The following is a 26,755-nucleotide window of genomic DNA, read 5'->3' on the forward strand; positions in this document are numbered from 1 at the left end:
TGCTGTATACCCGGTGATGTCATTGGGTGTTTCTGTGCAGCCGTATCCATGGCTTATTTCCGTGGTTTTACGGTTGCAACTGCAACGGTACTGCCTGTAGTGTTACATTACAGTTGCCTGCATTGCCTTGGCTTTGCATCTTACATTACTGCATCCTGCAGGCACATGGCATATGATGAATTTTATCTGCAGCCGCAGTTATGCTACCTCTGTACTTGGCTGTGCTATTTCGGTTATTTGCTCTTTGCATTTCTGCTACATCCCCTACTATCTTTGCATTCATATGCCTCCCTTCCCGTTATGCAGGAGTCTGCATGCAGAGTTATCAGCTGCCGCTTGCCCTTCCTGGATTGATTGGTGTTGATTGCTCATTACGGCTCCATTTACACTGCTTCCGCATTTCCTCGTATTCTCCGATTACCTTCCTATATCCGTGGTTGTTGACGGGAGGCCGTCACATGACTGGTTTAGGGAACGTAGTCATCCTCGCACATGCATCTGTACGCGCATTATGTACTCTCAGCGCATCTATTTCCTAACACGCCAGTCCTGATGCTGTGATGTGCATTGTACAGCCCAGATTTGCTGACCTCCAATATCCTTCCTCCAAATGTGGCACACCCCTCTGTGGTTGACATGTATCTCGTAGGCCACTCCTCGGTGTAGTACCGCTCGCCGTTTGTTCCATCCTTACACCGCCGCTTTTGCGATTCACTATTATCTGCCTCATTTGCATGGAATTGACTACTAATACATGGTTACGGGCGAACACCGCCACCACTCCTTGACAACCATTGTGCTGGGGTTGAAGCTTTACATACATACTATGGTGTGTGGTGGCTGTGCAGCTGATGTGTGTTATACTGCTCTTTTAGGACATTGTCATATTATTTCATTGCTTTGCAACTTCTGTGCACATATCCCGGGTCTGCTGTTCTTTCTACGACGTGCCATTTATGTCATTTTTTTACATTTTGTGCATATTTTCTTTGGACATTCTCGGTGCCTTTCCACATTGGCATATTGCACCTATATGATACCTGACTTTGACAGCCTTCCGTTACTCCTCGGTCATGTTTGGGTAAATGTAAACTGTTTTTTTTGGTTTACATTGCCGTGCCCTTACTTCGTGGATCGCTATTTGCCCTCATTTGCATGGTGCAATACCGCACACAGTGTGTTTTGCATACCTAAGCTGGGGGCGGAGACGGTCCGGCGCACGCCGGTAGTGCACGTGGAATTCATTCATACCTGAATCGCTCAGCAGCCATATTTGGCGTTATAACGCCGACGCTATGCTGGCGCCTGGCGCAAGGTTCATGAATCCGGGGGACTGTAATCTCTCCCCCACCTATATAAGCATAAGCCATAGCAATACTAGTTTTATATTAATTTTAGCAAATACATTGACTTTTGTTGACACTGCACAGTTACACCAGATCAATAACTACTGTTTAACAGTAATTAAACATCAGCAGTGATAAACCACTTATATCCACAGATGGTCTGTGTGCCTGTCAGTTACATCCACTTAACTGTGTACACCTCAGACACGAAATTGTGGAGAAATGCATGTATACACACATATATAAATAAAAAATCACAATAATAAAATATTCTATTTTTACTTCTCACAAATGTGCACCAGAGTTATAAACCCCAATCTGTGACTATTTAAACTGAGCAAAGAGCAAGAGGACCAGTTACTTTCACCACAGACAGGTCCCATCCTCACCCATCAGTTATAGCCATTTCTCTGTGCACTTTAGTTGTCTGATTGCAATCAAAATGATGGCTATGTAATGAGTTTACATTTTGTTCCACATGAACAGTAGCCAGACAGTGAAACATCCCACGTTGCTTTACACAAATCATGTTACTCCTTCAAAGCCAAAATAATAAGAAAACATCAGATATTCTGTTTCCTCCACAGACACATACAGCTGAAGAGTAAGCATTTTAGGACCATTGTACAATAATACAAATGGGGACATTCTCAACTGTGGGTAACCCCCTGCCAGACTACATGAAATTAATAAAGAGGATGATTGATAAATGAATATACAGGCTAGTAGAAAGTCATATGGGAAACTAGGAATTCAGATTCAGATCAGGATGAAGCACAAGTGACCCGATGTTTGTAGTGAGGTGAATAGTGGAGAAGATGGAGATGAAGAAAAAGCCCAAATATGCAATCTTAGACTTGGAGAAAACATATGACAAGTTCGCAAGAAAAGTGATTGGGCAGTCCTGTGATGGTGTGAAGGTCGAGAAACAATGACTAAGTAAGTGCAGGCTGTGTTCAAGGACTCATTGATACAACTCTGGTGTTCAGATTCACTGAGGGGTTTCTAGTAGGAGTGGGTGTGTATCAAGGTTCAGCTCTAAGCTCACCTCTGCTCATGGTGGTGATGGATTATATTAGCAAACAGACCACAGGGGACAGATCTACAAAGCTGCTGTATGCAGATGACGTGACATTACAAGTAGACTGAACAGAAAATTCAGCAAACGCTAGGGGAATGGAAAGCTAAACTGAAACCACATGGGGTGAAACTGGGTACAGAAGGCAAAAGTCATGGAAGCAATGAAAAAAATCAGAAGCAGCTGAAAATGAGATAGAAGTTAAGATAGTGGAAGGGGTTAACAGCTTCAAGTATCAGGAAGGTGTAGTCGGGGGAAAGGAAGTCTAAATGAAGAGATCAAAGCTCAGGGATGGTGTGTGACAGAAGACTGCCAAAGAAGTGGGAAAGTAAGCTATAAAATAGTGGTGTGACTAGTGTTTCTGTGTGGTACAGAAACCTGAGTAGTGAAAGCAGAGAAGCTGAGGAAGCTAGAGGTGATGGAAATGAAGTGCTGGAGATGAGTAGTAGGATGCATGATGTTGGACAAATGAAGAAATGAGGACATCAAAGAAGGCAAAGTGCCTCCCAGTTGTAGAGCAGGTCAAATAGGACAGATTAAGGTGGTTTTAGCAACTGTGTGCAGGAAAGCAGATTATGGTTTGGTAAAGAAAATTTGGAAAGATTTGGGAAAGACGGGAAGAAGGCAAGATGAAACAAGGATGTCCACTAAGAGACAGCTGCACTGCATGACAGAAGACCTGTTGAAGAAGGTAGGATAGCTTGTCTGAATTGAGGGAGATGGCAAGAGTTTCATTTCCCTGCTATAAAACCCACATTTGTGAGGTTTTTGCACCTGTATACAGCTCAGCAAGCTCCTGCCTGGTGCCCTGCAGAGTTCTACAGCAGCAGAGAGAGACAAAAGAGAGACTTTGGAGTGATTAAGTATAATTTTTCTGCATTTTCTTGCTGCCTTTAGCTAATTCCACATAAATGCCAGTTTTTTAGAGTTTCTGTGATTTAAAAAGCTTGTTTCAGCTACATATTGTACTTATTTTACTGCCTGCACTTTAACAAAGTCATTTTTGTGTTTAAATTACCTGTTTAACTGTTGTAGGCTACACACTCAAGTGTGATAGCCATTTCTGTGCATTTAAAGTGTTTTTTTTATTGTATCGGCTTTATTTTCTAAAAAAATAATTGTTTTCCTGCCTTTCTAAGCTAGTATAGTCCAGTTTTCAGGTTAGTGCTGACTTCAGGGCTGTGTTACAAGTTTCTGTGTTTGCCCATACCTTACTTGGATAGAAGGAAGTTTCTCTGTTCACCTGTGAGAGAGGGGTGCTTTGAGCAGCTTATCTGTCCCTGGAGGAGTGGTTTCAGCCCAGAAATTAATAGTTTATTGGCCATTTTGGGCTAATTTCTATATCTTTCATTTCCCTGCTATAAAACATTTGCGCAGGCCCGCTGGGCAGCGCTGGTTAGCTAGGGTATAACTATTCCTGGTTCCACAAAGACTACTCTTCAATTTTTCCCTTGGAACTAGACACACTTTCAACTTAAGCACTCAAACTATTCACTTCTCAGCCTGCCACTTGCTCAAAACTCATAGCAAGCACTAAACCTTAGCACTAGACCCCCCTATACTGTAAAGAAGGACAAGGCTCTCTATTTGACCTTACATACCAGTCAGTAAAACAGTGCACTGTACCTATCCAGGCATGTCCAAAGGGCAGTTTCAAGTGTACTCTCTGGTCCAACTCGTGAATCTGGGCATTTTGAGGCAATGTTACAACTGTCTCATGTACACAGACAACACTTTCCTCCTACCACCAAACACTAACACATGCGAGAGATGCAATTATACAACAAAACTGGAGGTTAAGCTCTCTCAACCCAAGACTGGACCAGACAGTCAAGAGGAGAAGGGAATTACTTGCATCACACCACCAGTCTCGCACAGACCTATGAAACCAGCACCGCCAAAAAACACACATAAATACACAAAGACATACTCGGAGGCTCTAAATAAAAATCTGCAAAAGCAACAGAGACCTCCCAAAGCAGACACCCAAGCAACCTCCACCCCCCAACACAAACCATGAAACACATACTTCACAAATCCAGTGTGCCACGCAATCACAGCCCTTAAGGCAAAATAACATACCCAACACACTAATAATAGGTGACTGTATAGTCGGGCACACTGACATCCCACTCACCAGGCTGAACAAGGAGAAGGTTACTGTTAGCTGCCTGTAGGGTGCCAGGATCTGCCACATAACACAAGCACTCAGGTCACTCCAGAACAAGTACAAATACGACTCTGTCATTGTCCATGTTGGTGTGAATGACCTGAGCCGTACCTCTCTGGACTACATGAAAAGAGACATGGAAGAGCTCTATGATCACGTAGCCCAGGCCGGTATGACCCTGACCTTGAGTAGCATCCTGCCATCATCAAGAATGATACCATGGTATAGAGAAAAAATTATCAATTTCAACAATTGGCTAAGCTTCTGGTGTCATTCAAAGGGGAAACAGTGTCTGTCAGCCTAGGATGACATGCTCGACAAGCCACGCTGCTTCACTAGAGATGGCTTGCACCTGTCACCTTTAGGCTTTCGAATACTGGCCAAGGCTTTTGCCACCCCCATAGTGCCTTATTTAGGTAAGGCTCAAAAGACAAACCCACCGCTGTAAATAGCACAAGTAACAAAAAACTGAGGGTAATGCTACTCAATGCCAGAAGTCTAAACATCAAAATGCACAAACTCAAGGCACTCCTCAATATGGAGAAAATCGATATATGTGCAGTAACAGAAACCTGGTTTAAGGCTCCAGAGAGCACCCTAGCACTACCAGACTGCAACTCATACCATACATTTTGGCCACAAAACCCGGACCGAAATACAAAAGGCGAGGGCGCATCCATATTCATCAAGGATACCCACACCTCCAGGTTAGTGGCACAACACAATGCTTAAGAGATCATCCACGTGCAACTAACAATGGGCAAAACTACAATTCAAATTGTGACTTGCTACAGATCACCCACCATGTCCCAGGACCCCCATTCCGCATTTCTGGAAACACCGGGAAACATAAAGGTTCTACCAAACACCCCGATGTTGGGTGATTTCAATTACCCAAACATTAACTGGGAGAACTGCTCAAGTACTAACTCCCTTGCCCAAGATTTCCTAGAATTTATAAACTCAAATGCCCTGGATCAACTGGTCAACAGCTCCACCAGAGGTGACAACATATTGGACTTGGTCATCACCAACATGGGCGACCGGTGTTCCACATCAGAGGTCAACCCCTCGCTGGTTAGATCTGACCATAAACTAATCACCATGGATAACCACATTCCACCCCCACCCCCAGTCAAAGAAACCACCATGAAAAACTTTTCAAAACCAAATTTCACATTACTTAAGACCGAGGTGGAAAGTTTCAAAGCCCCCATGCTAAAGGATAACACTTCCTAAGCTGCAAAATCCTTTACTAATGCACACTACGGGCACCTACAAGAATGCATGGATCATGCTATCCCAAGCAAAACCAAGACTCACTCCTCCAAGAAAAGGAAACCAGTCTGGTGGAACCCTGCCATAAACAAGCTATACAATAGAAGGAGGAAACTAGTACAGAAAAGAGTAAAATCCCAAGAAGGGAAGACATCCCTGATCAGTATCAGCAAGAAACTATGATCTCTCATAAAATCATCCAAGGCTAGCTTCAAAAGAAAAATTGCCAAGGACTCCAAGGATAACCACAAGGCATTCTTTAGCTATATCAAGAATCTAAGTGGCAATTCTCAGATCTGCTCGGAGTTAGTACAGAATGGCACAAAATACACTGAACCAACCGATATCACCAACATCCTGGCAGACAGGTTCAGTGCAAACCTCACCCCCTCTCACCCCCAAAAGGGCCCATACCCATACCAGAAGAATGTAGTGTCCCTGAAATCACAGACACTGAGGTTAAAACAGCCCTCTCCAAAGCCAAAAAAACAGCATCAGTGGGACCAGATGGTGTCCCAGGCTGCATCCTACATGAGCTCAAAGATGAACTAACCCCTCACCTAAACACACTGTTCAAACTCAGCCTCTCCACAGGCTACATGCCCATAGAGTGGTGCACAGCAATGGTTATTCCACTCCACAAAAGTGGAGCCACAACAGACCCCGGGAACTATCGCCCTATAAGCCTGACTAGCTTGGTCTGCAAGGCTATGGAGCACATCATCATGTATCTCATTAACAAAGACATTGAGAACCTCCAGACACTGGACCCTACCCAGTTCAGCTTTGTTAAGAGCAGATCATGCCTCCTAAACCTGGTGGACTTCTTTGAGACAGTTACCAAGGCTATAGATGAGGGAAAGGTGGTCCATACAGCCTACCTAGACCTCGCAAAGGCCTTCAACACTATTCCCCATTCTGGTATTATAGACAAACTCACCAGCCTGAACATAACCCCCTACATCACAAGATGGGTTGCCAACTGGCTCACGGACAGAACCTACATGGTTGAGTTGCAGGAGCTAGGTCTGACTCTAAACCGGTTACAAGTGGCATTCCCCAGGGCTCAGTCCTAGGACCCCTCCATTTTGGCATATACTTCTCAGAGGTACAGGCAAGGACAGGAGGTCTATGGCTGACCAAGTTTACAGACGACTGCAAACTAGGGGCTATAATTGACTCTTCGGCTGACACAGACATCTTCCAAAAAGGTCTCACTGAGACAGATACCTGGTGTCAAAACCATGGCTTCAAGCTAAATGCCAAAAAGTGCATAGTCATTCCCTTTGGAAAAAACAAAGTACCCACAAACTACCACATAGGTAATAGCCCCCTAAATACGGAAGATGTAATAAAGGATCTGGTGACCCAAGTAGATAGTAATCTGTCCTTTGATAATCACATTGTCAAAGTGGTTAGAAAATCCTTCTGTGTCCCACCTAATCACAAAAGGGTTTACATCCAGATCAAAAGAGGTCATTGTGCCCCTCTACGCATCACTCATCAGACCCAACATAGAGTACAACGCCCCATTTGGGATGTACCTTACAAGACACCTGCAACAGCTGGAAAGACCACAGAAGTACCTCACCAAGAGGATCACTGGCCTCATACAGATACCCTGTGCAGCTTGACTGAAGAAACTCCAGCTGTACTCGGTTGCATACCACCTAGTCAGAGGTGATCTATGCCTGACATACAAGGCCATGTCCAACCCAGAATGGATGGACATGCTCCACCTAAAGAAAATCATATCCCCTCGAGCCACACACTCCAGGGATCTAAACCACACCACAACAATAAATAGGACATGCTGGAGGGATATATTCCTGTCCCAGAGAGTTCCCATGCTATGGAACAAGATTCCAATCTACATTAGGCAGAGCTCCTCGCTAACACTCTTCAAGAGAAACCTTGATGAGTGGATGGGAAACAGAAAGTTTACCCTGGGGATAACATCAATGGCTCTACTGGACAGAGGTACAGGGAACTAATCTAAGGGTGAGGCGAAAGCCAACACATTCCAGCTAGGCTTATAAATGCCTTCAGGCAGATAGCCTAGTACCTACCTATGAACCTATGAACCTAAAACTCTCACCTCATGTAAATCCATAAAAAGGGGATTGATGATGGTGTCTGTTATTCTAAAAGTGTATTAATTCTGGTTTAAGCACTTGGGCTTCAGGCCAGTTATTTTACATTAAGAAGGTTCGTGGTCTGCACTCTTGTGGGAGGAGAGGCTGGACTCTGCCCTTCTGAGCTGGGAATTTCTGGTTAAAGGTTTATAGTGCCTGCATATTTGAATTGTTTCTTACTGAAATTGGTACACCTTGTTTGCTGTAGCATAGACTAGATCCAGGCCTGCTGAATCTAGCTTTGTTTGTATGCTTGTTGTTTGTTTGCTTCTTATTTCCCTGAAACGCTAATTCCACCTAAAACGCGGCTTTTCAGCACTTCTGTGGATCCCTAGTGATATCTGCATTGCTTACTGTACTTATTTCCTTGTTTCACTTGAAAGAAAGTTACTGTTTGTTGTTTTTGCATTTAAGTTACCTGTAACACATTGCATTTAAGTTACCTGGCACTTGCTCACTAAAGCAATTATATAAGTCAGCACTAAAAAATTAAAAGCACTACACCCTCACAAACTCCCCTTGAGTACCTTGTTCCCCAATGGCCCTTTTTTTAATTATAAAGGAATTCCCAATACTATTCTAGCATGTCCAAAGGTCAGTTGTCAAGCTCTCCAGTCCAGCTAGTGAATCTGGGAATCTTGAGGCAATGTTACAACTGCCTCATGTACACAGACAACCCTCGCCTCCTCCCAACAAATTCCAACACATGTGAGAGATGCAACCATATAGCCAAACTGGAGGCTAAGCTCTCTCAACTCAGTACTGGCGTAACCAGTCAGGAGGAGAAGGAAACCACACTCAGTACAATTCCAGTCTCACATAGACCTACCACGACAGCAAACCAAACACATAAACACACAAAAACATACTCAGAGGCTCTAAATAAAAATCTGCCTAAGCAGCAGAGACCTCCAAAGCAGACACCCAAGCAACCGCTACCCCAAAACAAAACACGTGCAACACATAGCTCACAAAGCCAGTGTGCTGAACAGTCACAGCCCTTAAGGCTAAACAACACACCTGATACACTTTTAATAGGTGACTCTATCGTCAGGCACACTGACGTCCCGCTCACCAGGCTGAACAAGGAGAAGGTCACGGTGAGCTGCCTATTGGGCGCTAGGATCCACCACATAACACAAGCACTCAGGTCACTCCAAGGCAAGTACAAATATGACTCAGTCATTGTCCATGCTGGTGTGAATGACCTGAGACATACCTCCCTGGACTACATGAAAAGAGACATAGAGGAGCTCTCTGAGCATGTGGCCCAGGCCGGTATGACCCTGACCTTGAGTAGCATCTTACCCTCACTAAGAATGATGCCACAATATGAAGACAAGATGATCAATTTCAACAATTGGCTTAAGTATTGGTGTCATTCAAAGGGGATCCAATGCCTGTCAGCCTGGGATGACATGCTCGACAAGCCACGATGCTTCGCTAGGGATGGCTTGCACCTGTCACCCCTGGGCTTTTGGATATTGGCAAAGGCTCTTACTACCTCCATAGTGCCTTTTTTAGGCAAGGCTCAAAAGACAAACCCACCTCCATAGGTATCACAAGGGATAAGAAACTAAGAGTAATGCTACTCAATGCCAGAAGTCTAAACCTCAAGATGCACGCACTTGAAACTCTCCTTAGCATGGAGAACATCGATATCTGTGCAGTAACAGAAACCTGGTTCAAGGCTCCCGAGAGCACCCCAGCACTACCAGGTTATACCTCATACCATGCTTTTCAGCCCCAAAACTTGGACCGAACCACAAAAGGAGGGGGAGTATCAATATTCGTCAAATATACCCACACCTCCAGGTTGGTGGCACAGCACGAAGCATCAGAGACTATCCATGTGCAACTAACAGTGGGTAAAATTGCCTTCCAGTTTATAGCCTGCTACAGACCACCCTCCCAAACCCAGGAACCACACTCGGCCTTCCTGAGAACACTGGAAAATATGAAGGTCTCTCCAAATACCACTATATTGGGCGACTTCAACTACCCAAACATAGACTGGGAGCATTACTCTAGCTCCAACACCCTAGCCCAAAGGTTCCTAGAATTTATAAACTCAAATGCTATGGAACAACTTGTTACCACTCCCACAAGAGGGGAAAACATACTGGACCTGATCATCACCAACATGGGGACTCTATGCTCCAGACCAGAAGTGTATCCCTCACTGGTAAGATCAGACCATAAACTAATCTCACTGGATATTCACATCCCGACCCCACCCCCTGCCCAGAAAACCACAGTGAAAAACTTCTCTAAAGCAAATTTCACACTCCTCAAAACCGAGGTGGAATCCTTCAAAGCCCCCGGGCCTGTGGAAAATACGGCCCAGACCGCAGAATCCTTTATAAACGCATTCTATGAACACCTTCAGGAATGCATGGATCATGCAATCCCAAATAAAACCAAGACCCAATCCTCCAGAGGCAGACGTCCTGTCTGGTGGACCCCAGCCATAAACAAACTATACAATAGAAGGAGGAAGCTACTACATGATAAGAGCAAAATCCCAAAAAGGGAAGGCATCACTGATCAGTATTAGCAAAAAACTACGGGCACTCATAAAATTGTCTAAGGCCAGCTTTGAGAGAAAAATTGAACAGGACACTAAGGATAATCACAAGGCTTTCTTTAGTTATGTTAGAAACCTGGGTGGGAATTCCCAGATATGCTCAGAATTAGTCCAAAATGACAAAATATACACCGAACCCACAGACATTGCCAACATCCTAGCTGACAGGTTCAGTGCAAACTTCTCCCCCCCTCCCCACCAAAAGGGCAAATATCTATCCCAGCAGATTGTTGCCCCCCTGACATCTCAGATGCTCAGGTAAGAGCCGCCCTCTCCAAAGCAAAAAACACAGCATCAATGGGACCAGACGGTGTCCCGGGCTGCATCCTACATGAACTCCAAGAAGAGCTAAACCCAAACATAAAACTACTGTTCAATCTCAGCCTTACTACAGGATATGTACCCAAAGAGTGGCGTACAGCAACAGTGGTCCCTCTCCACAAAAGTGGTGCCTCAACGGAGCCTGGAAACTATCGCCCATAAGCCTAACTAGCTTGGTCTGCAAAGCTATGGAAAGGATCATCATGGACCTCATAAATAAAGATATTGGGGACCTACAGAGACTGAATCCTACCCATTTCGGTTTTGTGAAGGGCAGATCCTGCCTCTTAAACCTGGTTGATTACTTTAAAACAGTCACCAAGGCCATTGATGAGGGGAAGGTGGTCCACACAGCCTACCTGGACCTCGCAAAAGCCTTCGATACAATACCCCACTCGGGCATTATAGATAAGCTCACCAGCTTAAATATAAACCCCTATGTCACTAGATGGGTTGCAAACTGGCTCAAGGACAGAACCCACATGGTTAGAATTGTTGGAGCCATGTCAGACTCCAAACCAGTTACAAGTGGCATCCCACAAGGCTCAGTCCTGGGACCTCTCTTGTTCGGTATATATTTCTCGGAGGTACAGGCCAACATGGAAGGACTGTGGCTGACCAAGTTTGCAGATGACTGCAAACTGGGTGCCATAATCGACTCTCCAGCCGACACAAGCATCCTCCAAAAGGGCCTCATAGAAACAGACAACTGGTGCCAGAGCCATGGCCTCAAGCTAAATGCCAAAAAGTGTATAGTCATCCCCTTTGGCAAAAACAAAGTGCCCACAAATTACCACATAGGTGGTAATCCATTAAGTACAGAAGAAGTAATTAGGGACCTGGGGACCCAAGTTGATAGCAATCTCTCATTTGACAGTGGTTAGAAAAACATTTTATATAGCCCACCTAATCATGAAGGGATTCACATATAGATCAGGGGAGGTCATCGTGCCTCTTTACTCATACCTCATCAGGCCCATAATTGGGATGTACCTTACCAGACACCTGCAGCAACTGGAAAGACCCCAAAAGTACCTCACCAAGAGGATCAAAGGGCTCAAACAGATGCCATATGCTGCCCGGTTAAAGAAACTCCAGCTCTACTCAGTGGCATACCGCCTGCTCAGAGGCGATCTGTGCCTGACGTATTAAGCCATGTCCAACCCGGAATTAATGGACATGCTGCACCTCAGAAAATCCAAATCCCATCGAGCTACGCTCGAGAGACTTGAACCTCAGCACTGAAATAAATAGGACATGCTGGAGGGACAGATTCATAACCCAGAGGCTCCCTTCACTTTGGAATAAAATCCCAGTCCAGGTTAGGCAGAGTCCCTCATTGACTCTCTTCAAGAGGAATCTTGATGAGTGGATGGCAGATTGTAGGTTTACCCCGGGTATCACTTCTGTGTCACTGTTAGACAGAGGCACAGTATACTAACCTCGAAAAAGGGCATAGCAAAATTCATTTAAAATGGGTGGCGAAAGCCAAACACACTCTGGCTAGGTTTATAAATGCCCTAGGGCAGATAGCCTAGTATGAACCTATGAACCTATGATTGACATCACACCAATGAAGATATCACAAGGTTTTATGGCCTTAGTAAAGGATTCGTGGAAAACTGTACTTTTTTGGTGACAGCTAATCTAGTCTGCAATTTCAGAGACTTTGTGTTTTAAAAAATTGTAATACATATAATGTGTTAAATGCTTCTGCAAAGTATATCACCCTGCAGCCCTTTTTGAGCTGCCGTTTGTTCACCTGTCCAAAGCTATGACAGTGAGGGAGAGAGCTAGACATTTACATAGGATTTTATTCCCCTTTCACAGCAGACTGCAGACTGCTTACATCAGCTAATTCAGATTATGAGCTGAAACGCATAAATCATACCATGCACAGACACATTTATAGTAAAGTTCTTCTATTCCTAAAACTGATCTGCCATACCTGTTGTATGATTTCAGTGAAAACAGGACGATTGTGAATACGACAATAATTCCTATCACGATTGCTGCCACTATTGCTCCAGCACCTAAAGGCAAAAAAACACAACTGTCTCATTAGAGTCTCTGAATTCCTGTCACAGTATATTTGTATAATCAGATTAGTGCACTTCACTTCACTCCACAGTCTCTTGCAAGCATTTTCAAACAAAACAGAATACAGAATCCTTGATGAGAGAATATAATGCAAGCTGTCTTCTGCACAGGAGAAACTGCTGTTTCACAATGGTTTGTCTCAGAAATTCTATTATCCTTACTTTGTGTTATAGCACAGTAGTGTAAGGTTGAAATGGATTATGGGATTATAATAAATGTTTTATCTACAGTATGCATTGTTTACTACTTGATTTCTTTATCATTTCTTGATTGTTTTTAACTCTTCTTTTATAGAGGCTGCAGCTAAGCATTACTGGAACAACCTACCTACCTAGCTAGCAAAGAAACTAAGAGGCAGCAAAATACATTACTTAGGAACAAAGTTGACTCTCCTTCAGACTTGTGAGAGAAGACTGTGGTATTGCCTTGGCGAGGGTACACTAAATAACATTACAAACATGGGTAGAGGTACTACTAACAGGTAGAACATCACAATTCTCTTACATAAGTTGTGGTACACCCCTCCATGGGCCAAATCTGAAGTACGCTGCTTTGAACAGTGCTGTCAACGTTATGAATGTAATCAAAACAAAGACTTTTAAGGAAAGCAGAGCAGTTGTAACAGAGTCGGGATCAATATGGGATGTGACTGAGATTTAGAAAATATTTGTAGAGTTTAGCAGGGTCCAGCTCATGGTCTTGATACTGAGTAAATGAAATACACTGGATGGACTGAAATGGCAGGGATAGACATGAGAAGATATTTAATGGTATACAGTGTTTGGGGTTGGCCCTGTCTCTGCATTTTGAATTTGATTGATCTGGACAGTAATGGCATATAGTGTTTGGGGTGGGCCCTGTCTCTGCATTTTGAATTTGATAGATCTGGACAGTATGGTATACAGTGTCTGGGGTGGGCCCTGTCCCTGCATTTTGAATTTGATAGATCTGAACAGTATGGTATACAGCATCTGGGGTGAGCCCTGTCTCTGGATTTTGAATTTGATAGATCTGGACAGTAATGGTATACAGTGTCTGGGGTGGGCCCTGTCTTTGCATTTTGAATTTGATAGATCTGGACAGTAATGGTATACAGTGCCTGGGGTGGGCCCTATCTCTGCATTTTGAATTTGAAAAAATCTGGACAGTAATGGTATACAGTGTGCGGGGTGGGCCCTATCCCTGCATTTTGAATTTGATACATCTCAACAGTGTGGTATACAGTATCTGGGGTGAGTCCTGTCTCTGGATTTTGAATTTGATAGATCTGGACAGTAATGGTATACAGTGGCTGGGTTGGGCCCTGTCTCTGCATTTTGAATTTGATAGATCTGGACAGCAATGGTATACAGTGTCTGGGGTGGGCCCTGTCTCTGCATTTTGAATTTGATAGATCTGGATAGGTTCAGGCTAAGCTTCAAAATTTGGCTGTTGAAAGCTGCATCTGTGGGTTTTTACATGCAAGTGTAAATATCTATAGCTATAGCTCTATCTATATATTTATATCTATATCTATATCTATCTATATAAATACACACACACACACACAAACACACACAAAAGAAATAAATATTTAAATATTTGTGTTCCTCCATATATGCTACTTTGTCACTTGTTTGACATATGTTATGCTTATTACATTTGATTGACAGAGCACCTGATCAAAGACACCACTGTGAGATCGCTGTAAGAGTGGGAAAGTGAAAAATGTCCTTTCCCCACTGTTGTGCAATCATGGAGTTTATATATATAATTAGCAGGAGGTGTGGGGGTTTAGGGAAGCACTTTTTGGTTTGCTATGTCTTACGTGTGTTTCAGTGTTAGTATTTTGATTATTGATTACAATAATTTTGTGATGATGATCAAGCTGCAGTGTTCTGCAGCACCATGTTATATACATATGGCTGCATCTATATATGTGTGTGTGTGTGTGTGTGTGTGTGTGTGTGTGTGTGTGTGTATATATATATATATATTATATATATATATATATATATATATATATATATATTATATATATATATATATATATATATATATATATATATATGGATCTACTACTATTCACCGAAAGCACATTTCACTGAAACACATTTCACCGGGCACTTTTCACAGAAAGCACAATTCACCGAAAACACATTTCACTGAAACACATTTCACCGAAAGTGATATATGGCCTTTTCCCCTGTAGTGCGACCCTGGAGTTAGTATATATAGTAAGGGGTGGTGTGGGGGGCACCGCTCCCTGCATTGGGGGGTGTGGGGGGGGCATACTTTCGGTGAAATGTGTTTTCGGTGAATTGTGCTTTCAGTGAAAAGTGCACACTAATTTGGTTTTCAGTGAAATGTGCTTTCGGTGAATAGTAGTACATCCATATATATATATATATATATATATATATATATGTGTGTGTGTGTGTGTGTGTGTGTGTGTGCGTGTGTGAGTGTGTGCATGTATTTATATAACTATACAGGCATCATACCTCTCAACCTCTTAGATAAAGAAATCTGGACAAAGCCGTAAATAATGGTGGGACAAAGGCCCCAAAATAGGGACACTTTTTAAATATTTCTCTTACAAAACTTAGAAAGTTGATAAAATATCAGGTTTTGCATCAGCATGAATTTTCTGAAGGGTATGAAATTTGAAACTCAAATTATCTGTCATTATTTTCTGACTTCAACCTTCAATGATTTGCCAGAAAAATCACAATTTTATGAGAAAGAGAACAAAAATATGAAGCAAAAATCTAGACATTCTGCAAAAATCTGTATACCTGAGAGGTATTATACACACACCATTAAATAAAGTACAAGATAAAAAAAAACGTACTCTCAATACATAGCTCTCTTCCCAATGCAAAAACTCCACTGAAAGTAAAGAAAAAGACTTTCCTAGAAATATGGGCAGGATTCATAAGCATCGTTCTCTATGTTGTAGCGCAAGCATGCAATACAAACTCATAAAGCTTGGGGTCATTAATAAACACTGCTACACAATGACATATATCCCTGTATGTAGTCTTACACAATTTTGTAGCCACAGTAATTCATGTATGGTGCATTTATTGTATATTAATGTATTTATTTATTACATTTGTTTACTGGGATGGTCCGAATAGGTAGACAAGCTGCTCCTTTTCAGGAGAGGTCTGGGGAGCAAAGCTCCACAATAAAAGGAGTAAACAGTAAAACAACAGTTAATACATTTTTGTCAATAACAAAAATAACAATTGCAAATAGACCACGTCAACATTGTCCTCAGTACATTATTACAAAGGCACATGTGTATGGTCTGTTTCCCATAAGTTACAAGAAAAGAACCATGTACCAAAAATTATCATTGTGCTTCTGACAAATCGTGTCTCTTGATGATGATGATGCCTCACAGCAAGAGATTCTCTGGTTTGATTCTTGAATTGGGTGCCTTCTGTGCAGAGTCTGCATGTTCTCCCTCTATTCTCGTGAGTTTCCTCCAAGTGCTCCAGTTTCCTCCCACATTCCAAAGACATGCATCTGGAGTGTTTCTCCCTGGGCCTCCCCTGAAAATAGACTCTGTCCTAATCAGACTTTCCTGGTCAACAAATGTTAAATAAAAAAATAAATATATAAATTGTTTTAAGCTGTTGCCAGCACATATTCTTCAGATGCATACAGAGAACATGTTTTTGTTTGGTAGAAACAAAGCTACCAGTTGTGGAGTCCCCTGTGGTGCAGTCAAACCTGCTACCCTAACCACTCTGCCCCAGTCCTCTGCAGTGATGATATGATGCTGCAGCGCATGGGAGTGCCCACTGAAATAGATCCCCTCATTTGCATACATTGTAATGAAGTGCCATCTACAATAATGGGCAATGTGCTGAATACTTTTATGAATCACTCTTGCCGTGATGCAGAGTTGGGGGAGCAGGGAGCACTATAATGAAGCAGATACTGTCATGTCTGTAAGGGAATGTAAACCTAAATAACAGTTTCAACCAATTGTGCTGCCTGCACTGGCATGATAGTTGATATGGAAATGACAATGACACAAGGACTGTGGAAATTACCAGAGTTTTACAGCAAGACAGCCTTAAAGTGTTTGGTTGTAGTGTCAGTATATGCCTCCCTTTTCTACCAGCTGAACTATAGTTGAAAGTTGGGCCAGTGAACATGGCCCATTTGTAATAGTGAAAAACTTGGGTGACATAAAATAAATAAACTACATTGTGTTTCCTGCAGAGCTTGACATGTGAGTTCGGTATGTAAGATTTAACAGAGGTGCAGAGACATTAGTCTCCTGCATAATTAATGTAAGTGCTAAGAAAATGATGGCAACAATGCAGACAATACGTTGTCCAGGATGAGACTTTCTCAATGCAGTTATTTCTGCATATTGCATAGAACTATGTTCATACCTAAGTTACTCTTTAACATTGAAAGTGAGTGAGTGATTGATATGTAAGCAAACAAGAAAAGATGCTAGCTTTGATATGCAGTTTAGCAAAATAAACCACACCAAAACTAGGGAAAACATGAAAAATACACAGTGCATGTTTAAGAAACAGTTTGTTTTGTTCATACTTTGAGTATCATTGCTGCAACCTGTGTTTATCAGCCATGGTAATAACAGGACAGCATAGTTAACATAAAGCATACAGTGTATAACTGTGCTTATGGATCTAGGGAATAATTCCTGCAAAAGACTCACAAAGTGCTCTAAACTATTTCTAATAATAAAAAAGAAAATGTACTCCACCTGCAAAAAATGAAAATGAACACTGTCTGCATTGTCATATACACTCTAATTAAATATATGGGGGAGTAGGGAGCAATATAATAGAGTGAACATGACAGGACAGCATAGTAAATATAAAGCATGCACTGTGTAAGTGCAAAAGTACAGCCTATGCTTATAGATCCAGGGACTAATTCCTCCAAACAAATCACAATGTACACAAAACTATTTCTAAAAAATAAAAAAATGTATTTCACCTGCAAGAAAAGACAATGAACACTGTCTGCAGTGCCATATAACTCTAATTAAATATATGGGGGGAGCAGGTGGCACTACAGTGGAGGGAACATAGCTAATTAGGATTAGTTACATGGTGGCTATACCTGGAATACATCTTTAAACTAAAATTAGAGTTACCTTTAAGAAAGGGAGGGTGCCATGGAAATGAAGGTAGACCTTTGCTGAATACAAAATGCAAAACAGACGCTTTAGAGAATGACAGATTCCTGGGGGAAGGGTAAAAGAAAGTATATTCAGGGATTAAGAAGGAGACTTGATAACTTTAAAGTATTTCTATAAACTGTGTTAGAGAAAATGCCATTCAGTGTTTGGGAAGCTGTTTTCTTTAAGAGGAAAATTAATTATCTCTGACAGATTCTTCTGAAGCCTTAACGGACTAGAGTAAATTATTATTTCTGTATGGGTGAGAACAAACCTGAAAGCAATAACCAGAACTCCACTAGGTAGGACCAGTTTCTACATTCAATACTTGTTCTGCTTACTGGAAGAAATGCTCATGAGATGTATATCCTGATTTATATTGTGCCCAAGCTGAAGAAAAGTATATTTTATTTTGTCCATATAAATACAACTTTGTTTAGAAATCGATAACAATTTCTTTCAAAGTTGTTTTCTGTTGCATACTGAACAAAGCTGCAGCGTTGGTGGAGAATGTGGGCAATAACATATAATTTTCTGTGAAACTGTAAACTGTGATTCTTTACTACCCCCACTCTGCCTATTAATTTTCTCACAGTAGTTCCACACCTAAAATGGAATGCTCTACTGCTAATATTGTTTAATCAGATGACTATTGACTGTGGAAACTTGAGTCCAGCTTTTTTCTGATTCCGCTAAACCTGTCCAAGAAAATAACATGCCAATTTTTGTGTTACTCTTGTGCCAGTATACAAATTTGTGCTGAAGAAGATTTTCATGCTAGTAAAAAGGGGATACTCTAAAGACCAGCTCAAAGTTTGTGCCCAGAAGGGAATTCATGATGGAAATAGGATTATCACAGTAGGGAATTTTTTTTTTTGTTAGAAAACTAGAATATACCTTTATGTGTATTGCAATTACCTTTGCTAATGTTACAGAAATGGAAAAGTTACATGAGACTTTGGTAAAGGCTACTCTAGCACTCTAGGGACAATGTGCATTGACTGGTTAACACATACTAAACCTGCATCAACAGCTCAATGTCCTAGTAACTCAGCAAGCCGCCTTACTGTGTTTTCTGAAAACCAGTATGCACTGAAAAAGCTGGAATTAGAGGACAAGGTTAGGCATACCTAATGTCTTTCAAAAGATGTGTGATGAAGGAAAACTGGCCTCAGGAGAAGTGGGCCAGGATTATGTCTTCACATCTTACTGGTGAGTCCCTAAAAGTATATACGGATATGGAAGATGCTCATGCACATAATTATCAAACACTGAAAAAAAATGAAACATTAGCTAGGTCTGCAACTTCATCTGAGGTGTTTGAAGTTTCACAACTAGATATTCATTATGGACAGATCAGTAAGGTCACTAATGGCTGATTTAATGCATATTTTGAAGTTTGGTTACAGCCTGGGATAATCAGTGTAAGAAAACATTTGGAAATATTGGCTGTAAGTGATTTTAAAGGGCACCCCAAAGTAACTTAAGAAACTGGGTATCTCAGAATGATCAAAAATACGCTGAAATATTATTTGTTTCAGTAGACTGTTTACTATTAAAATAAATAGCAACCTTTAAATCTGACATACATGAGCAAGCATTCAACAAAGAGTGCATCTCTGCCTGCAAACAAGCAAAAATCAATAATTTCTGAACTAGCTTGTGTTAAATGCTTTAAGGCAGGACAAAGCAAAGTGATACACAACTAATGGTATCAGGTGTGTACCTGTAAAAACTAGTCATACTAGCCCACAGTTAGCAAACAATCTGCATCTGGAAATGTGCCCACGAAGTGTGACAATGCAGACTTCTTACACATTACAAGAATTGTTAATTTTGACTTTTGTCTTTCTGTTGCAGCCAACTTATTAAAAATTCTACTTTATTAGAAGAAAAAAGTTGCAATATTTATGATATTCAGGGAGTATGATTTTGCTAGTTAAAACAATATGTGTAAGCATAAAACTGCTGCTAGACATATGAATCAATGTGTATATGTGAGGACACAAGAGAGTACCCTGTAATACTAGTATAAACGCAATTTTTTTAGGTGAAGTGTTTCACCCAGTAGCATTAGTACCTAAGTTAACACATACAGTAACTGACAAAGACTTCCCCTAATTTAAAGAGCTTTTGAAAAGTCTGATAATGAGTATACAATCAGATATATTATCAGTCACATACGGACACTGCAAAGAAAGTAGTGTGAAGTTAGAAACCTGAAAAGAAACTAGCATTTGGGTTTGAGTGAGTAGACCAGATAAGCCTGACTCTGTATCTTATCAAAAACTCCAGTAGGTAAGCTAATAGGAGAAGTTAGTAAAGAAACTGAAAGGCGTAGACCAATAGATGCATTCTGTGAGAAGTGGGTATTGAAGACAGGAGATCATCATACGAAACAGAGAAAAGGGAACTAAAACTGGGCCAAACGCTTCTGACATCAACTTCTTTGTTATACTAAGATTTCATGCTCAGTCCCATAAACAGCACAGAGCATAGCCAAAGTTAGGCACCAGTGAACCCTGTGTCGCTGGGGGCCCCCTGTTCTTGGGGGGGGGCCCAACCACAGCAAATTACCTTATCTTGATATTTTGTAACATGTCTGTCAAACTAACAAAAAACAGTACAGCAATCTTGTATACTTAATAAATCATGAGGTTAATAACTCTTATTTATATCCCCTTTAAAATTCAAAGGTATCTCTGGTTATAGTAAACGTGTTTTATCAAGTAACAGATTTCACAATTCCATTAAATATTTTGCCACTGACATAGTTTCCCTGGCTTAGTTAAACTCTGCTGGTGGACATTCCGTCCACTAAAACCAACATAGCCAGCTTTAGGTACCTATAAAACCTCTGGCTGCAAGGAGGACCCCTTAATCGTAATTGACTGTGTGGGGGCCCCATAAAAGCTGCTGATGGTGGATGAAAATGAAGCACAAAATGTATTTATTTCCTGATTATGCTCTCTAACCTGACCAGGGCTGTGATATGACCATCAGGATAAAGCTGATAATGAACATAAGAAAGGTAAGCAGTAGAGAGATCATCAGGCTGGAGTGATTGATTTGAGTGCAAACTTTGGATTTTAAGAAGAGCTGATGATTCCGGTCTTCAGGGGTGTTTTTTTTTTTTCTTTCAGGGAGTTTTATAAATACTGGTAAAACAACAAATACTTTAACTCTAAACTTCTTTGCTGAATAATTCATCATAACACCAATAATAGAAGCAAAATAAAGGCTCAAAATCAGGAACACATTTTAAATATTATTCATAGGTTCATAGATTAGTACTAAGCTAAATGCCCTTGCGAGCCATTTTAAGCCTAGCCAATTTTCCCTTGTGAGACTCACACCCAGCACCTTGTGTTTGTAATGCAAACACCTTAACCATTAGGCCACCCTCCCAACCATTACTCTAATTCACTTAAAAAGTTAATAGAGTAACACCTTTTGCATCAATATGCATTTTCTGGACAATAGGAAATATAAAACTCTGATGTCTGAAATTATTGAGTATCTATACTCCTGACTGATTTACCAGCAAACAAACGTTTTATGAAGGACAGAGCAAAATTATGAGTAAAGTCACAGAAGGTCTGTGACATCACAGACAATGACAGGTATGCATTATTCTTCTGGGCATCTGTAAAAAATGTAGCTAGCAAGTAATTATATTTCAAAAGTGATGCATAAAATATATTGAAGTCTGGCGACCCCCAGTCCCAGACTGTATAAATTGATACAGAGGGCTTCCTTAATCATCCTTGACTGTGTGGAGGTCCCACAAAAGCTGTTGCTGGTTGGGGAAAAATGAAAAAAAAAAGTATTAATTTTCTTATAATGCTCTTTAACCTGAACAGGGCTGACCCTCTTAGGATAAAGCTGATAATGGCCTCTTATCTGAACAGCACCCATTCTAAAACCAACCCTGCATAGATGTGTGTGTAAAGAAAGCTGCTGTAGGTTATTTGGGGGGGGGGTTGTGGTTATTACTGTCTTAATTTTCATCACAGTCATACCACAGAGGTGTACACATGAGGTCATTACAGCTTTTGTTTGGGCTGAGGTCAGCGTGGTCATTGTTTCTTTTAGTTTTCTCACAGAGCTCAGAGGTGTGCAATAAAGGTTACTGTAGCTTGTGTGGAGGCAGTGTACTGTCTAGGAGTAACAAAGTAGAGTACTAGTAGTAATAATTACTTAGCTTGTGTGGAGGCAGTGTACTGTCTAGGAGTAACAAAGTAGAGTACTAGTAGTAATAATTACTTAGCTTGTGTGGAGGCAGTGTACTGTCTAGGAGTAACAAAGTAGAGTACTAGTAGTAATAATTACTTAGCTTGTGTGGAGGCAGTGTACTGTCTAGGAGTAACAAAGTAGAGTACTAGTAGTAATAATTACTTAGCTTGTGTGGAGGCAGTGTACTGTCTAGGAGTAACAAAGTAGAGTACTAGTAGTAATAATTACTTTTTCACTTTCATATCAAGCATGTATACAGGAGGCTGCCTTTGATGGTTAGGTTCATAGGTTCATAGGTGGGTACTAGGCTATTGGCCCTAGGGCCTATATAAGCCTAGCCAAAAATGTACCTTGGCTTTCGCCACCCAAGAAAATTATTTTCCTGTGCCCCTGTCGAGCAGAGCCATAGAAGTGATCCCTGGGGTGAATTTCATATTTCCCATCCAATCATCAAGATTTTTCTTGAAGAGTGCTAATGAGGAGCTCTGTTTCACATAGATAGGTAAAAATAAGGCTCAAACCCAGGACCCTGTACATTATAGTCACAACATTTAACCACTACACCATGACCACTTAATGCCACTCTTAGGGTTGAAGAGTGAGGAGGCATGCTATGTATATGTATGTTAGCAGTTACTTGAAATACATGACTGTGGCAATTTGAACCTCTGTTTTCATCCCAGTTGAACACCAGAGGGATGCATAGGCAGTCACTGTCTTTTTTGGTGGCTTAGGGTGGCAGGGCAGTATTGCCATATTGGACCTATGTATCCAGACAACAACTGGTTTGTTAGTTTATTGTGAGTTACTATTTTGTCATCTTTGAACATTAAGCCTTGGGCACAAATGTCTTCCTTGAAAGAAAAAAAACGACCGATATTATTTTCTTACTCGTGTTTTTTGCTTAGGACACCATTGGATTAAAAGGTTGGGAAAATGCACTAAAATGCATCGCAGAACACCTATAACCCTATGGCTTTTCAGGCCCTAGCTTATTCGAGTTATTTCTTAAATGGTTATTAATGTGCAGTCTTGGTCAGGAAAGGTGTGCCGAAAAGATGCAGGGAAAACTAAAGCAGAACAGCAGCACACTGAATTTCTTTCCTTAATCACAATTTCTGTTCAAGCCATCGTTGGATGAAAAGGCTATGTAAAAAAAAAAATTGAAATGCACTTCAGTGCATATAGACAGTTACGGCTTCTTGAAAAAGTTGAAGAATAAGGCAAAATGTGAGGAAAGGAGAAAAAAGTAATGTGCATGGCATAGGGAGTCAAGATAAGGGAAGCACAGATGAAGACTTGAGTGTGTGTGTGATTGTGTGTGTTGGGGTGGGCTGTTGAAACAGTAGGCCGAGGGTATCATTTCACCTAAGTCCATACATATACATAGAGTTGCTGTAATGTATCACTGTTGCAACCAAGATGCCAGTGACTGCAAGTGTGCTACTGTGAGATGGACGAACATATTGTGGTACAAAGGCCTGCTGTACAGTAAGAGCATTGTCGCTACAGATCAGTCTGTGAGTACAACTCCTAAATGTTTGCAGCATGAACTAAAAGGCTGCTTAGGAGGGGTAGCATTGAGAGGGTGATACTTAGACTGGAAGTGCCTACAGAGTCCCCAGTATGACATTTGCTGAGGACCCCCAAAATGCTAACACCGGCCCTGCCACAGGCCTAGTTTCCCAACATTCATCTTCTACTAGGGAGCACACATTTTTGGATCTTTTGCAATATTTCTCATACTGAAGACTACAATTCCAGCTCTAGTGTTTGTCTAAACTACAAATGATTATTTGCACAGTGTAAATCTAACATAAATGCTAATTTTGTACTTAGCATGATAAGGATGTTACTGTTTGATCAACTTATTTGCTTCTTTCTGATGAACTTTTCATTAACCCAGTGTTGTAATCTTCTTAGCCTTTTAACACATCTGTGATCTTCTGTGTATCAAAGGTCACCTCTGAAAACCGAGACGCTGATTCTAAATTTGTTTACTTGGTAAATGAAAGATAAGCTAAATAAGCAAATAAGGCATATTATGCTGGAATCGTTGTTATAATTTTAAAATTGTGTTTATATTTTCCAATCTTCCATGTTCCTAAGACTTTTCTCATAGCTAAACTGAGAAAGTACATAAAATGAATGGAAGTTAGTTAGCCAGAAAACAGCAGTATCTTATTTAATCATTTAAATTTTTTTCCTTTCATTATTTCTTTGGACTTATGGACCATACACCAAATTTCAAAATCTCATAAATATCAGTGACTGCTGCTTTTGAACTCATGTATAGTTTTTTTGTATTCGTTAACCCATTCAGCCCAAGTACCTCTTCTCAGGGTTATATCAGGAGCACAATATCTGGTTAAGTGACTTTTGACTTGCACAGAGTCACATTGTTTGCAAATGGAAATTGTGGAAATCGGATCCAGACCCACAGGGTGAAATTCATTCCATTCATAGCCTTATGACACTGACCTAAACTACCACATTAAAGAGTAAGTAACTGGAGTTTCAAGGAAGATACATAATCTAAATATCCTTAAGATTTTATACTCATTTTAAGCTGAGGGTGGTGTATGATTGCTGGATGTTAAATAAGGGCGGCTTAATGGCTAAGGTGTTTGCCTTACAAACACAAGGTGCAGGGCTAGAGTCTCAAAAGGGATAATTGGCTAGGCTTAAAATGGCTTGCAAGGGCAGTTAGCTTAGTACTAAACTATGAACCTATAAATAGATTATCACACGGTTACAGGTAGGCTGTGCTTTTGTCTCCAAATTTGATGCCAAGCTAAAGGCAGACTTATTTATTGAGTTGTTTAAGGCATCTCAGTAAATCTAAATCCCTTAGAGCCACACGTTCGAGGGACTTGAACCTCAGCACAGAAATAAATAGAACTTGCTGGAGGGACAGGTTCATAACCCAGAGGCTCCCTTTGCTCTGGAATAGAATTCCAGTTCATGTGAGGCAGAGCACCTCACTGAATCTCTTCAAGAAGAATCTCGATAAGTGGATGGGGGATCGTAGGTTTGTCCCAGGGATTACTCCCGTGTCACTATTAGAAAGAGGCACAGTAAACTAAACCTTAAAAATGGGCACAGTATACTCAAATCAAGGGGTGGCGTAAGCCATACAGAATCGGGCTAGGCTTATAATTGCCCCAGGGCAGATAGCCTAGTATGAACCTATGAACCTTAAACTTCACAATGGATTTATAAATATCATCTCCCTCTTACAACATGAACTGTCTGTTCTGAATGCTAGGCCCGCCCTGTCCACTGTCTCCCAGTGATATCTCCTATCCCAAGCTGGCATGATGGGGCAAATGGGGATTGAGAAAGTTTTCATTGTGACCTAGAAAAATGAATAGAATTTTACTTTTATGTAATCTTCCCAAAAGTGTTTGTGCAATTCTGTGGACTCGTCTTTACTTATTTACACTGACCTGTACAATCATGCTCTCATTGATCCCAGCTTTCTTCAGATTTTTGTACCAAAGAAAATGTATATTTAAACATTTGTGTAGCTATACTGTATCTCTGCATTATTAAATAATTTTATGAATTAAGCCACTTCCAATATTTTTAAATATGCCAAACTGCATAATTTTACTTTAAAAAAACATGCAGGAGGTGCCTTCCCGGTCCCAAGCCTGGATAAATGGGGAGGGTTGCATCAGGAAGGGCATCCAGCGTAAAACATCTGCCAAATGAGATATGCAGAAACCAATACAGATTTACATACCAGATCGGTCAAGGCCCGGGTTAACAACGACCGTCACCAGTACTGTTAGCCGACAGGGTGCTGGTGGAAATTCGGCTACTGTTGGCTGAAGGAGGAGAAGGAGAAGAAGAGGGGGAAGGCATGCCTGAAGGCAGGAAAAGAGGAGAAAGGTTAGGAGTGTGGTAGTGAGGGTAGGAACTTTGGATGTTGGCAGCATGACTGGTATAGGGAGAGAGGTGGCTGATATGATGGACAGAACGAAGGTTGATATATTGTGCGTACAAGAGACCAGGTGGAAGGGAAGTAAGGCCAGGTGTATTGGAGGTGGGTTCAAATTGTTCTATCATGGTGTGAATGGGAGAAGAAATGGGGTAGGGGTTATCCTGAAGGAACGGTATACCAAAAGTGTTTTGGAGGTGAAAAGAGTGTCGGATAGAGTGATGTTTATGAAGCTGGAGATTGATGGTGTAATGATGAATGTTGTTAGTGCAAATGCTCCGCAAGTTGTGTGTGCGATGGATGAGAAAGAAAAAATTTATAGTGAGTTGGATGAAGTGGTGATGACTGTACCCAAGGGTGAGAGAGTGGTGATCGGAGCAGAATTCAATGGGCATGTTGG

The 26,755-nt window shown here is 41.2% G+C and overlaps 1 long non-coding RNA gene across 5 annotated transcripts in view; it reads right to left on the reverse strand.

Moving 5' to 3' along the window:
* Window positions 1-26,755, reverse strand: part of LOC122811334 — a 590,182-nt gene that overhangs the window by 9,145 nt on the left and 554,282 nt on the right. For all 5 annotated transcript variants that reach the window (XR_006366238.1, XR_006366237.1, XR_006366239.1 and 2 more), the window contains one exon: window positions 12,864-12,948. This is a non-coding gene — a long non-coding RNA (uncharacterized LOC122811334). The remainder of the gene's footprint in view (window positions 1-12,863; window positions 12,949-26,755) is intronic.

This window comes from Protopterus annectens, chromosome 1.part1 (assembly GCF_019279795.1).
Source record: "Protopterus annectens isolate FY-2018-M chromosome 1.part1, PAN1.0, whole genome shotgun sequence".
In the NCBI taxonomy this organism is placed as follows: Eukaryota; Metazoa; Chordata; order Ceratodontiformes; family Protopteridae; genus Protopterus; species Protopterus annectens.